Source organism: Cryptomeria japonica, chromosome 3 (assembly GCF_030272615.1).
Source record: "Cryptomeria japonica chromosome 3, Sugi_1.0, whole genome shotgun sequence".
NCBI classification, from domain to species: Eukaryota; Viridiplantae; Streptophyta; class Pinopsida; order Cupressales; family Cupressaceae; genus Cryptomeria; species Cryptomeria japonica.
The window spans coordinates 100742247-100758584 of NC_081407.1; positions in this window are offsets into that span (position 1 = coordinate 100742247).

Consider the following 16338-nt stretch of genomic DNA (forward strand, 5'->3'; position numbering starts at 1 on the left):
AAACAAGCATTAACAATTAAACATTTCACAAGCTCAATTACTAAAGAAAATTTTAGGGTTTTTATGCAATTAACCTCTAAAATTTGCAAAAGATCAAACATGAAAATGTAATTAAGGAAGCAAATTTTTTCAGATCTAACCATGAATAATTAGAATTAGGATGTTCACGTTGGGTTCACCAAAATGTAAAGTGGAAAATCGAACCCTAGGTGTTCCCCCACTCCAAGGAGAGAGAAAGGAGGTCACTAGGTTTGACTGTTTTCACTTAGGAGAGACTTTACATTCAAAAGAGGGGTTGAAACTCACAAGATCCAATCCCACACAATGCAAGATTGAATTCTAAATGAGCTTCAAGGGTTGAGATAGCAAGGCTACCCTCTTTTGTAAAGAATGTAGATAGAAGGATTGAACTAGGAGTGTATGTGAAAGTAAGAAAGATTCGCTTGCAGACAGAAATAGAAACATGGGATGAAGCTGCGGACCTGGAATTAGTAGTAAAATGTTGAGACAATGCTATCCTGCAAGTTTGAGCAAAAGTTGACAGGACGATGGCGCCCGGAGTGCACACGGTCCTCCGAAAAATTCGCGAAATGAAGGGGGATCTGTTTGTCTCTACACAAGGATTCTAGATCTTCAATTACAGTCACGTACCTGCAACCTACACACAGAAAAGAGGGGACAATTGGGGGGTTAGGGATTAGGGGTTTTCCTTTAGGTCAAACCCCAGTTTTGGAATTAACCAAGAAATGAGAATGTTGTAAATGTAAATGTTTGTAATGTAATCAAGTACTGATACCTTGTTGTAAGAATGTTTGTATTCTTACATGCGAAGGTGTAATGATGTTGTATGTTGTATGTTGTAAGTGATCTCCTCTTCAATGGTTGAATCCTTGTCTTGAATGCAACACTTAGCCTTGAATGGAGACTTAGAATGCTCAATTGCTTGAAGAAATGCTTGAATGCTTGAATGTTTGAATATCGCTTCCGCCTCTTGCACACATATCTTTTTCCTTTTTTTTTCCTCCCTTTCTGAGAGGGGAAATGTAGTTTATATACTTGTCAATTAGGGTTAGAAGACTGATTTTTTTGACCTTAGGCCGACCTAGGAAAATTATTTTCCAATATGCAAACTTGAAGACCCGATGCCCAACAAGAGACCGGGCCCAAAATAGGGCCAGGGACCAGGGTGCTGGGTGCCATGGTCCTGAGGGACCATGGCGCTAGGTGCCATGGTCCCACCTCCTGGGACAGCAGGGTGCAAGGAGGCTCAGGCCAAGGTGTAGAAAATATGCAGTTTTTGATGTCGTAAATAGGTTTTGGGGTCTCCATTCAGGTTCAAAGTTGTGCCGCCATCGTGAAGACCCAAATGCAGTCGAAATTGCAAGTGTCACAATTTTAGGACGCTACATAAAGAGAAGCCATAGTGAATGTACCAGTTGCTGTGAGTTTCCAAATTAATTAGTCTTCATCTTCAACCATTACCATGGATTTCATAATTTTGTTTAGACTTCCCAAGGACTAATCCACCTTAGATAAATCCTTCCACTATCCATCTTCCCAGTAATCACCCACCATAGATCCAAATCTTTCCTTGCACGGGTTTTGAAATATTCTCCACTTAGGATTTTTAGTCAAAGGGGACTAAAGCAGCCAAGAATCATCCTAGAATTGGATTAGATTCCCATTCCCCATCTTCCATTTTGCACCTCTGACAATTAAATCTCTTGTTCTAGAAATTTTTTTCCAAATATTGGAGCCAATTGGAATATATTCCACTTTAAGGAAGCTTTGAAAAGTTGGACATTGCCTTTTATACTTGTTGTCCCATATCAGTTTCTGTTCTCCTTGATTTTTATGCCCTCTCCAAATCTGCTTGGCCATAAGGTAATCATTCACGTGTCTAAGACCCAGTCCTCCTTTTCTTATTGGCTTGCATACCTTATCCTAGGCAATCAAATTCATTCTCTTCTTCTCCTCAACCCCTGTCCACAAAAAAGTTCTCTAGATCTTTTCAATAGCCTCGACATACTTGGCAGGAATTCTAAAGAGATTAATGGCATAAAGAGGGATACTTTGAAGAGTAGATTTCAGTAGCTGAACCTTACCAGCTTGGCTAAGAAGAGCACCCTTCCAGCCAGTTAGCTTCTTGTAGAATTTATCCACCAAAGCTCCCCAGAAAGGGTCAGGTGGATCATGGCATAAGGGAAGCCCCAAGTAGGAAGCAGGAAGACTCCCTAATTCACAACCCAAGATATTTCTTATTTTAATCCTCCTTCTCTCCAGGGTGTTGATAAAATAAACAAAACTTTTAGACCAATTAATAAGTTGTCCAATAGTTGAACCATAACTATCCAGAGCATTCTTTAAACTTCTAGAGTCCTGCACCATAGCTTTCCCCATTATTATGGAATCATCAACAAACTACTGATGGGAATAGATTTGATTCACTGAAGATGGATTCAACCCACAAAACTCCCCTTTCTCAACTAGCTTCCCAATACATCTCCCTAGACATTCTACCATGATAATAAAGATAACTAGGGAAAGAGGATCTCTTTGCCTGAGTCCTCTAGAGGCTTTAAAGAAAGGGGAAGGAGATCCATTCATTAAAATAGAGAAAGAAGTCGAAGAAACTAATTGTCTAATAAGATTAATAATTCTAGAGCAAAAACCAAAAGCAAAGAGAACATCCATCATAAAATCCCAATCCACTCTATCATAGGCTTTAGATAGGTCAAGCTTTAGAAAAAAGCCTTCTTTTTTAGAGTTAGACAAAGAATGAATATTTTCATGGACTGAGATGATCGAATCCAAGATTTGTCTACCAGGGACAAAACCACTTTGCTGAGGAGATATGATAGAGGGAAGCAACTTCAGGATTCTAGAGGTTAGAACCTTGGAGATTATCTTGTAAAGAGAGTTGTATAGACTTATAGGTTTGAAGAGATCCATAGAATCAACCTCCATCTTTTTGGGGATAAGAGCAATAAAAGTGCCATTTACCTCTTTCAAAATTCTTCTAGTACCAAAAAACTCTTTCACAGCTCTAGACACATCATCTCCAATAATATGCCAATACATTTGAAAAAAGAACACAAGAAAACCATCCAGGCCTGGTGCCTTGTTGCCTTCAAAGGGGTTGACAGCTTTCAGAATTTCATCATGGGATGGGATAGCAATCAGGTGAGAATTCTGATCATCCCCTAATATTGTAGTGATAGTGAGGTGTTGATTTCATAATTTAAATGCAAATTATTTGTTGATATGAGGATAATAGAAGCTTTGCAAGCATTGTTTATAACATACTAGCAAGGCATTTTAAATTGCAAATTAACATTAAGCATTGAACATTTACGTTTAATGGTGTCAAAAATTACAAATGTGTGAATTGTATGAGTAGTATTGAATGGGGCATTTGAAAGGGGTTCTATTGAAAAGAGTTGTCGGAAACCACTTTATACTAGTAATCTTGTTGAAAACTTGAAATAAAATCTTTGTTATTTTTGGAAAGGGTTGCCATGTGAGTTGAAGTAGATGCTACAACTCTAATTCTTAATGAAAGAATATAATTTAGCAAACATAATAAAATAAGGGGCATGGAGCCCATATTTGAATAATAATCCATTAAAGATATTGCAATTTATTAATTTTGGCATCAATTGTGACATATATTTATTAAAATGTTATTCTCCTTTGTATTGACTAAAATGGGCTATGATTTTTTGGAGTTGAAAGTAAATTGACTTTATTACAAATCTACAAAAACACACATTGAAAGTATTGATAGTGAGGCATTGATTTCATAATTTAAATATAAATTATTTGTTGATATGAGGATAATAGAGGCTTTGCAAGGATTGTTTAACATACTAGCAAGGCATTTTAAATTGCAAATTAACATTAAGCATTGAAATTTTACATTTAATGGTGTCAAAATTTACAAATATGTGTGTTGATATGAGTAGTAGTGAATGGAGTATTTGAAAGGGGTTATATTGAAAAGAGTTGCTAGAAACCACTTTATACTAGTAATTTTGTTGAAAACTTAGAAATAAAATATTTGTTGTTTTTGGAAAGGGTTGCCATGTGAGTTGAAGTAGATGCTACAACTCTAATTCTTAATGAAAGAATCTAATTCAACAAAGGTATTAAAGATAAGGGGTATGGAGCCCATATTTGAATATTAATCTATTTTCAATCCATTAAAGATATTACAGTTTATTAATTTTGGCATGAATTGTGACATATATTTATTCAAAGGTTATTCTTGTTTGTATTGACTAAAATATTGGGCCATGAATTTTTCGAGCTGAAAGTAAATTGAATGTATTAAAAATCTACTACAAAAACACACATTGAAAGTATTTATAGTGAGGTGTTGATTTCATAATTTAAATGTAAATTATTTGTTGATATGAGGATAATAGAGGCTTTGCAAGGATTGTTTATAACATACTAGCAAGGCATTTTAAATTACAAATTAACATTAAGCATTGAACTTTTAAATTTAATGGTGTCAAAAATTACAAATGTGTGTGTTGATATGAGTAGTAGTGAATGGAGCATTTGAAAGGGGTTCTATTGAAAAGAGTTGCTAGAAACCACTTTATACTAGTAATTTTGTTGAAAACATAGAAATAAAATCTTCTTTAATTTTTATTTTTGGAAAGTGCTGCCATTTGAGTTAAGTAGATGCTACAACTCTAATTCTTAATGAAAGAATCTACTTCAAAAATATTATTAAAAATAAAGGGTATGGAGCCCATATTTGAATATTGATCTTTTTTTTATTATTGGTAATGGGCTAAAGGCGGTAAGGTGTACATTCCCTACCCCCTTGTGGAATTTGAACTTGTGACCTCTCTTTCAAGAGCACAAGTTCTCCACCACTAGGTCAACTCAAGCTATACAAATATTAATCTATTTTCAATCCATTGAAGATATTGTAATTTATTAAGTTTGGCATGAATTGTGACATATAAATTTATTCAAAGGTTATTCTCCTTTGTATTGACTAAAATGTTGGGCTATGATTTTTTCAAGTTGAAAGTAAATTGAATTTATTACAAATCTACTACAAAAATACACATTGAAAGTATTAATAGTGAGGTGTTGATTTCATAATTTAAATGTAAATTATTTGTTGATATGAGGGTAATAGAGTCTTTGCAAGGATTGTTTATAACATACTAGAAAGGCATTTTAAATTGCAAATTAGCATTAAGTGAACTTTTACATTTAACGGTGCCAAAAATTACAAATATGTGTGTTGGTATGAGTAGTATTGAATGTGGCATTTGAAAGGGGTTTTATTGAAAAGATTTGCCGAAAAACACTTTATACTAGTAATTTTATTGAAAACTTAGAAGTAAAATATTTGTTATTTTAGGAAAGGGTTGCAATGTGATGCAGGAGAAGCAGTGTAGTTCTTACCGATTGAGCAGTTTTCAATGGAATTGCTTAGAGATCATGGCATTTCTTCTTGTTTGAGAGTTTAGTGTTGTGGATTTGGGTTTATTCTCTTGAGTTTGTTGTCTTTGTCATGTTCGAGTTTCATGGAATTTGGATTTAATCTGGGTGAGTTATTGATTTTGGTATTGGCCCAGTTGATATGTTCTTACTAGTTAGTCTAGCAGTGTGTTGAGAGAAGTTGGACCGGGTTGCGGTTGATCTTTGTGACTTGCAGATCGTTGGAGATGTTGTTTTGGGATTTGGCCATTATTTTTGGAGGTCCACACATCTTTTCATTCTTTGGATTTGTTCTTAGTGATTTGAGCCGACATGTTACCGTTAGCACGTTTCATGAACTGATTGGTCTTTGGGCCAACTTGATTAAATTGTCATTATTTGTGGACGGTATAGATGGAAGTTGTGAATCATTTGAGAAGACAAAATTTAGAAGATAGAAGTTGGAGTTAAGAGATTAAGCAAAAATATAGAACCAACGAGATTTTGGTCCAGTGGACTGAAGCTAGAAGGGCTGAGGTCCAGATTAGGGTAGAACCGATAGACTGTTTCTAGAGGCCGATCTGGTATGTGTATGATCTATGGATTTTATATTTGTACTATAAGCATTATTTGTATCTTGGACTGCGATCCAACATGTGGCATATGTAATTCTTCAGACTGTAATAAGAATTGTTCATATTGTTTACTGGTTATGTATTTTGTGATGTTACTGGTTGTTCTTTATGCTATTCTTGGCATTGTTTTACCGGTTACCGGTATATTTTGCATGGTGTTTGTGTTAGACTGCAAGGATGGGTTGTCCTTCATTGGATCTCCCTACCTTGACTGCATCACGATGTGAGTTGAAGTTGATGTGACAACTCTAATTCTTGATTAAAGAATCTAATTGAACAAAGGTATTAAAAATAAGGGGCATGGAGCCCATATTTGAATATTAATAAAGTGAAAAAGTTCTATTTTTTGAGACACAATTTATATCTAGTTTATTTCAAACTTGTAATATTTACATTACAGTGGGTTTCACAAGGAGTATAGGAAAGGCAATTAAAAAGGTCTAACATATATTTTTAATTTTATTTTGGTAAAAAATGTATTGATTATATAGATATAAAATCTCTTTTGTATTTTTGAAAAGTCAAAAAAATTATTATTTAGATAAAAAAAGTTAAGAATTATTACAATCAAGATAAGTTTAATAACCAATTAAAAAATTACAAAAAAAAGTCTTTTATTGAAGTATATATTGTGTTAAACAAGAATGTAAGTCAAAGTAATTTATTGTTTTGAGAAAAAATTGTTGAGATCCAAGAACACTGAGAGGGGGGGGGGGGGTGGTGAATCAGTGCTATGTCAGTTAGAATATTTTTAACCTTATTAACAAATCCACTTATTAACTAGTATGCATAAAATAAAGTAACAACAAGTAATAGCAATGCAACCACAAGAATCAACACCATAACACAAAGATTTATATGTGGAAAACCTCAAAGAGGAAAAATCACAGTGGGATTGGTGACCCACAATATCTATCCACTAGCCAAATGAATAAATATTACAAGAGGGGCCTGCACATTACCTAGAGCACACTACTCATCACAAAGGAGCCTCACTAACTACAGATATGAAATACTTAATTACAAACAAAATCTAAACTCTGAATGTGCATCTGACATGCTGGATGAGTTCCAGTTTATGCACTGTCTGTACCGGTTTATACTATAACCTCCCTTATCAGTTACTTAGATCACTCTCCAATCCTCTAGAGAAATAACCAAGACTGACTACAGATATTTACATTCACATTTTGTCGATCAAGATCTCACTTGATTAACATCACATAACCTATTGCATCTCTATATATCCAAAATGACCTAACCAAACTGACTTTATACCCATTTACATGCATAAACATAATTATCTTACATTGGCTTACAATCAAATTTCAATAGATAAGAGACATACCAGCCCAAACAAAAAATAGACATAATACTATATGACCATTTCTACTTCCATGTTTGCCAGATCAATCTCCTACGTCGGCCTTAGAATACCGGTTCCAAGTTTGCTAGTTACATGCCTATCGATTCCCTGAATTTCGGTGATATGAATGTCATTTACCATGATTACCGGATCTTCCATGAAGTGTGTTGCAATCAATGACAACACCTAGAACCTAGATGAGTGTCAATTGCCAACAATCTCCCCCTTTGGCATTGATTGCAACACTCATGTGAAAAATGGATCATTGAAGTGTTGTACCGGTTCCTATCCAAAATCTGATCTCCCAAAGCTGGTCTCAGAAGGATGATCCCCCTAAGCTATACATTACTTGTTATGTCCCTTAATATTTTTCACATCCAACCTCTCCCCCTTTGACAACAATGCCAAAGGTCAGGGCAAAAAATAAGAAATGAATGAAATTATATACAAATCAAAATTGTGATTACCGGATCTAGATGTACTTGAAAATATCCTGATAAGCACCCTTCAAAAATACCAACTAGGTATCCCATCCAGTCTTCAGAGTTCCCAAAATTATTATAAACTTGTTCAGAATGTAAGCGTGCAATTATTCTTCTGTTAGGACATATTCATCTGATCCATACATTCCCACTTATGAAGTAACAATGTATTAAGTCATGGACTTACCAAGACTCTTAATCTCTAGCCCGCTAGATTCGCTTGTCCTTTTCCTTCTCCAAGGCTGAAATTTCTAACTCTAAAAGAAATTTCTTACCATCAACAGAGCTGGTCAATGACTCAATACCATCAAAACTGACTACAAGTTTTTCCAACTTGTCCTTATCTACCTTAATTTAATTATCGAGGTTTGTTGTTAGTTTGGTTGTGTTAGTGCAAGACCGGTATATACGACTACATTGGTGAAGTGCTTCATCAATCCTTGTAATTTCTTTAGTCATCTTAACTTTGTTTGATGTGATCATATTATCACAGGTGACCTTCCTAGCTGCATTATATCTTTCCACCAACTACTAGTTTGACACTTGTTGAAGAGTTTTGTACTCTTTTGCAATGTGCTTAGTCAAACCTTTCAACTTACTAGAGGGACTTGCAACCTGATCTATCTTGCATTCTAGTGCAAGTTGTTGCAAAATTGGAATTGCCTTCTCAATAACTTGCTTATCCTCTAATCCTTCTTTCTTCAATTTCTAAGATGCAACAAACATTAATTCAAAACTACTCAGCTGCTCAATATTCTTTTTCTCAAAATGACCAAAATATTCTTGATTGGATGAGTCAAGTGCCAACAATGAGGGGCCAATAGCCAGTGAAGGTGTCAATACCCTGACTTCAGTTTGTTCAACCTATTCTTTCTCTTCTTTCTGTTAAACTTTATCATTTACCTTCTCCTTAGCACCGGTGGCTTCGCCACTTGGTGCAGTTATTTCTACTGCTTCTACCTCATGCATTTCAATTATATCAACATCAATTACCAAAGGAGGATTTTCCTCAATATTATCTACCGTTTTATTGATCTCTATATCATGTACATGTGTTACTACCAGAGGAATGTCTCTAGTTATTTTTTGTTTCAAAACCTATGGATCTTGACCCAGTATGCTTTTACCCTTAGCATCAACCGTGATGTTTGAAATGTCAAACTTAGGAGGTATATTTGGTGATGTAAGGAAACCTGGTTTATCAACAAAGAATTTAATCCATGCCTCATGCGTTTCCTTGACTATTTCATTCACTCTACCCACCATAAGACTTATATGCCTGTGTCTACTTCAGAAAATTGTTTTATTAGAAAAATATTGACACTGTTGCATCTCATCTCTGGTAATAGCACCACAAACAGTCAACAATTCCTAAACCTTTATATGTTTATCTTCCTCAATAGCAAATAGTCTCCTAGAATCTAACATTATGTGTCCTTCCCTTTTCTTCTTGCTGAAACCTATCTGCACTTCTGATTCCTTCTGCTTTTCTTTGTAGTTCCAAAACTTTTCTCCTTCTCTTCAACTGGGGCATCTATAAGCATCTTGGCATAAAGATTCAAGGTATGTGCATCAACTTCATAGCCCATTTCAGTAGCCTAGATTGTTCGAGGTTGCACTTCCTCCATTATAGTTTCACCCTTTTTGACCATGAAACATATATCGATAGAGTATTTATCAACTATATGCTTAGGAATCCTTTCCCTCTCCTTAATTTCTTTTTGGAATGCTTTTAAATAACCCCACATAATGGAGTCTTTGTTTGGTCCCAAATTCCTCAAGGCATCCTTAATTTGTTTTCCCACTGGTATATCAAAGGCCCATTGCCTCTTACCAAATCTTGGTATCTCATTAAGAAAGAAAAACATTAAACAAACAATGAGATTTCCATACCGGAATGTACCTTTCTTTTCTCCCTTAATCTTTCCCAAATTCAAAATCAATTCATCGCACATCCATTGACATAGATCATATTTCTCATTTTCTTTTTCCATCTCGTGTGCATAGTAGATACATGAACTAGAAACAAAGTTCAACTGGTTGGATTGAGTTACCTTTTATCTGATTACCATTCTTGCAAATTGAACATCTTTGTCCATGATTGTGCTAATCCGCATCGACTAGTTGTCAAAGGTGGCATCGGTTATCTTGTTCACTTTATTGTTTAAAATCTTCCTCTTGCTCGGTGTCTGTCGGACTTGGGGTAAACTGGTGATAGCACGAAACACCTCCTTGGTGATTTTGTAGGGCCGGTCAAGCCACATGAACTCGCCATAGACTCGGATCAGCACGTACCAAATCATGTCATCCGCGAACTCGGGCATCTCTAGAATATTGGTGAAACCCTAATCCTTCAGAATTTGAAATTATGGTTTGATCAACCCATCCTTGTTCCAACAAAGTGGACATGTATACTGAGTTAATCTTTGATGATCCTAGATCCTCTAGAGTATAGTGAATATAGGTTCTCACATCTTCCACATAGAGTACTCCATCAGGAACCCTAAAAAGTGCACTGATTGAGTCATCGACCTTTGCAATTTGGGCGCATTTCTTGAATTTTGGGTGTGGACGATCCTTAATGTCCACCACAATAGGGGTAGCCACATTTATTGGAGCGAGAGTAGATCTAGAAGCCATTTCGGTTTTAGAAAAGTAGCTTGAAAACAAAGAAAATACCTCTCAATCTATGTCAGTGAAAACCCTAGAAAATCTACTCTGAAAATACTGGAAATTGCTAGAAAATGCTCTTAATCACCTTTGATTGCCTTAAACTTGCTCTGCTTCACTCTGAGTGTTGTGTGATCAAAATGAAGCAACTTTTCCCTTTTATTCTGCTAAACCCTAATTTCTTATTGACATTAATGCATGCCAGTATATCATACGAGATACAAAATCCATTATGTCAGCATCAGTTATCCTTCAGATTGACTTCTCCAAGATCTGAAACAAGCTTTCAGACTACTACTAGGGGTAATGCAGGATCTATCATTAATTTGCGTCCCCCTAAAGCTAATGCCTTTGTTATTGGATGAGTTTCCTATTGGTATAGGAACATTTTTCTCTATCGGTTGAGTAACCAGGGAATTTGCCTCTGCTGATTGATCTTCAGACTTCCTAACCCACTATTTTGCATGAGCTTTCTAGATTTCATCACCCTTTTTCTTTCTCTTCTCATTGGATGTATCATTCTTTTCCGGTGTATTCTTGCTTTTGCAATATTTGGCAATGTGTCTTATTTTATTGCATGCATAGCAGGTAACATTTTTCTTCTGAATTGCCTTGTTGTATCCTTGATCATTCCTTGAACTACATTGATTAGCCATATGTCCAAACTTTCCACATGCATGGCATCTCACATTCATTCTACAATCTTATGTCCTATGACCATACTTTTTACAATTTGAACACTGACCGAGAACTAAATTATTATTCTGATTTGCTCTATTTCTGCATTGACTTGCTCTATGACCAAACTTATTGCAAACAAAGCATCTACCATTAAATTTATGTCATTTGGGTTATCTTACTGGTGATTTCTGATTCTAGTTGACCTTCTGACCGGATGTATCTTCTTGATTTGCAATACTGAAGCTTTCTATATGCTTGAATCAAAGACCTCTAGTGTCTCCAATGTCTCTTTGATCCTTTAATAATTAATCAAGCTTTGCAGAACTGGCCTTAAACCTATCCTTATATTCATTTGTAGCATCCAGATATCCTCTTAGGATTGTTATCATTCTTTCCAACTTTTTCTCATTGTTCTCTGATTGTACCAATTCAGTTCTCAACACGTCATTCTCATGTGCCAATCTAATGCATTCCTCAAATCTGTCTTTCGGAGATATAGCAAGATTTTCTTCATTCTTCTTTTGGTCTGCAATCTCCTTGGACATCCTCATGGTTATGGCTTGCATTTCATTCTTCATGACACCATTCTGCTAACTCAAATTCTGACATAATTCCTTAAGGGAATTCTTCTCTTCATCATCTAGACCTTGTAAGAGTTTCTTCTTTTTAGCTTGAGCAGATGATAACCTCTCCTGCAATGTAAGGATAAATTCCTTTGCAGAATTCAACTCATCTTGCAACTTCAAGTTCTTCAACCTTTTAGCATCATAGTTTTCAAGTGCTACTTCAATTTATTTCTTTATACTCATCTCCATGGATTCCAGATTCAGGATCTCCCTCAAGTTGTTAAACTTATTCCAAGGAACCAAGCTCTGATACCAATTGTTGGGATCCGAGAACATGGAGAGGGTGGGGGGTGAATCAGTGTTTTTTTGGTTAAAATATTTTTAACCTTATTAACAAATCCACTTATTAACTGATATGCATAAAAGAAAGTAATAACAAGTAATAACAATGCAACCACAAGAATCAACACCATAACATAAAGATTTATACATGGAAAACCTCAAAGAGAAAAAACCACCATGAGATTGGTGACCCACAATATCTATCCACTGGCCAAATGAATAAATATTACAAGAGGGGCCTGCACATGCAGGAAGTCACATTTCCAAGAGCACACTGCTCATCACAGAGGAGCCTCACTAACTACAGATATGAAATACTTAATTACAAACAAAATGTGAACTCTGACCAATAACTTAGATTGCTCTCCAACCCTCTAAACAAATAACCAAGACCGACTACAGATCTTTAAATTTGCATTTTGTCGACCAACATCTTGCTTGCATAACATCACATAGCCTATCGCATCTCTATATATCCAAAATGACCTAACTAGATTGACTTTATACCCATTTACATGCATAAACATAAATGCCTTATGTTGGCTTACAATCGTATTTCAAAAGATAAGAGACATGTCAACCCAGACAAAATATAAACATAAAACTATATGACTGTTGCCACTTCCACATTTGTCAAATCAATCTCCTATGTGGGCCTTAGAATACCAGTTCCAAGTTTGCTAGTTACATGTTTGTCAGTTCCTTGAATGTTGGTTACCATGATTACCGGATCTTCCATGAAGTGCATTTCCATCAATGACAACACCTAGAACCCAGATGAGTGTCAATTGCTAACACAAATATCTTAAGTGAAGTGATAAAATAGGATTGTAAACACACTTACCTATTAATAGGCCCTAATATCAAAACTAGTGGAAAGGCTTTTAGAAATTTGCATGCTGCATTCAATAAACAAATTGTAACATGTTGAATTTTGATGTGTTGTTGTAGTTGGTATGTTTATTCATTTATTTTTATTTTTAAGCTTTGATGAGGAGTAGATTAGGTTGTTTGGATTTTTTTCCTATTGCAATTAATTCTGACCTTTTTCTTGATAAAGGAAGGAGAGTGTATTGGCCATCAATTTGATATTTATGATTATACAAGTTGAGAAAATAATGGTCAATATTGTTGGGAATCAAGGTAATGTGCCATGCACCTAGTCAAAGGTGATTATATAAGTTGATTGGACTTTCTAGTACCAGTAATATTGAGCAAAGTGAGGTTAGTATTGTTGGACATCAATTTAGATGTGTCATACTCACTGTTGAATAGTCACTGAGACACAAGAAGGTTTATGTGGTTGAGTAGACCATCATTTTGTGTTTGTTATAGTACAAGTATAAAATGCTCAAAGGAAATTAACATGCCAATGAGATATTCATAATTCATATAACAACTCTCATGGTAGTGGGGTTCTAAGTAAATCAACATTGGTGTAGTAGCCCCCCATGCTTTGCTTTTGATACTTATTACTTTGACTTGTTAGACTATTTTTGACTATTTATGTGTGGTTCATTACATTGGTGTGTGTGTGTGTGTGTGTGGATACATTCATGTGATCCATGTCATTGGATTACTTTATGATGCTTATATGTTTCAAGACATTATTATTGTTATGCATTATTTGAGATAGAAATATAGATGATAGTGATGGTATACTTATGACTTGGATTATATATTGGTGATTTATTATGATGCTTTATGAGATATTAATCTATGATCAGATGTTAGTATTTGGATTTGATTATTGATGCTTAAGGATTTTATGTGTAGAATAGATCTTTATTGCATTGTTTGTTTGGGATTAGAGTGAAAGGAATGATTTCTTATTACTCATTAGTGAGCTCCATATGATGTCATGATTTCCTTTCACTGGATGAGATTTTGTATGTATGTATGTATGTATGTATGTATGTATTTATGTATACAACACATTTTGTGTAGGTTGTAGATACCAGACACCAACTCCACCTCATCCCGTAGGTCTGAACGTGTGTTTAAATCCCAATGGTGGTACAGGAGATAGTACAAGGCCCAAAATGTATCTACACCTAGCCATTGTCCTAACCTAGGGACAATTATCTAGTCTATATTTTTATCCCATCAGATGTGTCATCTAGACAATACCTGATCACCTTGTTGCCAGTGATAAGTCTGTTTTGATATCAAAATTATTTTATGATTTATTTGAGTGTGTGGGCTTTTATGTTATTTTAATTATTGATATTAATTATAATTTGAGTATTATAAATTAGTTATTGTTTATTGATGTTTTAATTGTATTTTTAAAATAATAAATATATTCCATTATTGTATATTATTTATTGAGTAATTTATTATTGAGTGTGTGACTATTTTCATTGTGGGGATTATGTTATTGTGAAAATTATATTTAATTAGTGAACTAATTGTTCTTCTTGGTGGAACTAGTTGTCCTATTTTTATGGATAATTATATTTTAGTTGGAATTAATTATTTATTCTTTGCTTGGTTGTTAAGTGGGAGTTTACTAATTTTAGGGGATTTTTAATTGGCGATTTAATATTTAATTAGTATTGTTTAATTATTTTGTGGGGATTTTTTATTTTTGAAATTTAATTTAATATTATTCTTTTAATGCTATTTTTTATGGTTTTGAAATTAGGGTTTTTGAGCATGTTTTTGTGAGTTTTATCTAGGTGATAATTGATTTTTATTTATTCTTTATGAGAGTATATTTTGGGAAGGGATCTTTTATGAATTTTGGGGGAAGAATTATTACTATAATTTGTGGAGAATTTTTTAAGGAGAACTTTGTATTGTGGAATTAGAGAAGGGTTTGCAAATTTTTAATTTTGATTGAAGATTGCCTTTTTGAATTTGTTTGAAGCATTGAGTTGATTTATTGAGTGTGATTGGTGGATTTTGTTGCTGATTGGAAAAGGTTTGTGTTTCAAAATTGATCTGTGAATTCTCTCTCTTCTTTGTCTTCTTCACAGGTTTCCAAGTAGGTTCCTATTTCCCAATTTTAATTTGAATTTAGTTTGCAATATTGATTAGAATGGATTATTAGGCAGATTTGGGAATGTGTATTTGTTTGGTTTTATTATTTAAAATCAATTATTCAATTCATGTTTTGAAAAGATTGCATTTTGCAGAAATCAAGTGTGGGGATTTAGTGTTTCAGTTGTTTTGTTTTTCTTTGTGCTTGATTAAAATCAATGAGTTAAACCCTTTGTTTGGTTTTTATATGTTTTTGGGATGATATCAAACCCTTTTCAAATGGGTCTTTGTAATAATTTTGATTGTAGTCCTTATTTCAAAAGCACAACAAATTGGACTCAACTACGTAAAATATTGGACTCAATTGCATAACTCTAAGCTTTAATTGTCTGCAATCAGACTGATTGGGTAAAATGGTGACTAGTTTATTCTTATTTTGAATCAAATTGGGTGTGTATAGATTTCATCAGTTGTACCTAAATGTATCAATTCGGGGCCATAGACTAATGAAAGATATTGTGGTTGTTTGCCAAAGGGATGAAGATGGTGACTTAAGGAAGAATGAGATGCAATTATCTGATGTAAGAAACTGAATCACAAATCAAAAATTAGATAAACTTTAAATTAAACTAACTCACACTTCACACTCTCTAAATTAGATGTCTAGATTAAAGATTTTACTTCCTGTAAAACTATGCGCTAGGAACTATGACATAAACTATCACAAACTGGTAAAGGTTGCAGTTTTAATTACCAAAAATCTACTCAATTCCACATGAGCAAATTAACTATAATAAATATTGAATGTAATTTGAAATGAACATAACACAATCATGAAATCTATTAGAATATAAAGAATTAGTTGTCTAAAAGTAATTGTATTCAACAGATTTCTCTTGAATCAAATCAAATGCACAAAATTGAAACTAGAACAACTTACACACTGATCAAACATGAAGATAAAACTTAAACACAAATCACACACAAATCACCAAGTAACCGTAGAGTGGGCCTTGTATTACCCCTACCCTAATTAGACTTTTTAAACCCAGTTTGACCTTGTTTGAGTTTTTAGTGGCCTACCTGGATGATTGATATACCATGTTGTGATATTATATTAAGGTATTATGCTTGATGTGCGTATCAGTGAATGTTGATTACAC